This window comes from Aptenodytes forsteri, unplaced genomic scaffold (assembly GCF_000699145.1).
Source record: "Aptenodytes forsteri isolate BGI_AS27 unplaced genomic scaffold, ASM69914v1 Scaffold391, whole genome shotgun sequence".
Lineage (NCBI taxonomy): Eukaryota > Metazoa > Chordata > Aves > Sphenisciformes > Spheniscidae > Aptenodytes > Aptenodytes forsteri.
The window spans coordinates 488,380-489,273 of NW_008795920.1; the positions used below are offsets into that span (position 1 = coordinate 488,380).

The following is an 894-nucleotide window of genomic DNA, read 5'->3' on the forward strand; positions in this document are numbered from 1 at the left end:
ACCCCCGGGAACCCGCTGCCCCCCGGGGCGCCTCAGCCCGTCCCCCCACACGTGTGGGGCTGGCGCGGCTGCGGCCGGCGCTAAGCCAGTGACTCTTAATACACCGCTCCGGCGTTATTAGTTCAGCTCCCAAGGTATTTCCCGGAGTAATTGCACTGATCTGCCAGGGATTACGCGCTGCCGCTGTAACGATGGATGATGTTTTAATTCGAGCCGGGCACCTCCGGGGAGGGCAGGGCAGGGCCCAAGACCCCTGAGCACCGGGGGAGGACGCACGAGCCCGGCTGGACGCCCTCGCCGCTGCCATGGGATGAAGGGGCTGCCCGGGCGCAGGCGGCAGCGCCTGGGAGGGGTTTTGGGGTGAGGAGCAGCCAGAAACCTGGAACCCGCTGGGCGACTGAGCATCAAGCGACTCCCTGGCTGGGAGCTTGGCCAGCTCCATGATGGGCTCCTGGCACCGGGACACCAGCGATCCCGGCTGGCTGGGGTTCAGCATCCCCCTGCGGCTGCAAAGCAGCTGGAGATGCTCCCGAGCGGCTGGGGAGGGCCCTTCCCAACTCTCAAACCCCTGGTGGGGGGGGGGGACGGGACGGACACCAGACCAGACCAGGCTGCGCCCGCTGTCGCTGCCCCCCCGGAGACTGCTCCCTGCCCCTCTCCAACCCCGTCCTGCCCAGGGAGGGAAACTCCCGCAGGAAAAGGGCTTTTGCTTCCTCCTACCTGAACACGGCAAAGAAACTTCTCCCACAACGTTACCTTTAAAAATGACCCCCGCGCGGAGCTGTTCCTTCTGCTAAAGCAGCAATTAATCACGGCAAGTGTGGGATGGATTTGTAATCAGCTCCCCCCCTCCCACTGCCCCCATTTCACAGCCCTGGGTATTTTTCCTTCCCC

General features: G+C 64.8%; 1 protein-coding gene across 1 annotated transcript in view; it reads right to left on the reverse strand.

Moving 5' to 3' along the window:
• Nucleotides 1–894, reverse strand: part of ONECUT3 (one cut homeobox 3) — a 25,280-nt gene that overhangs the window by 9,697 nt on the left and 14,689 nt on the right.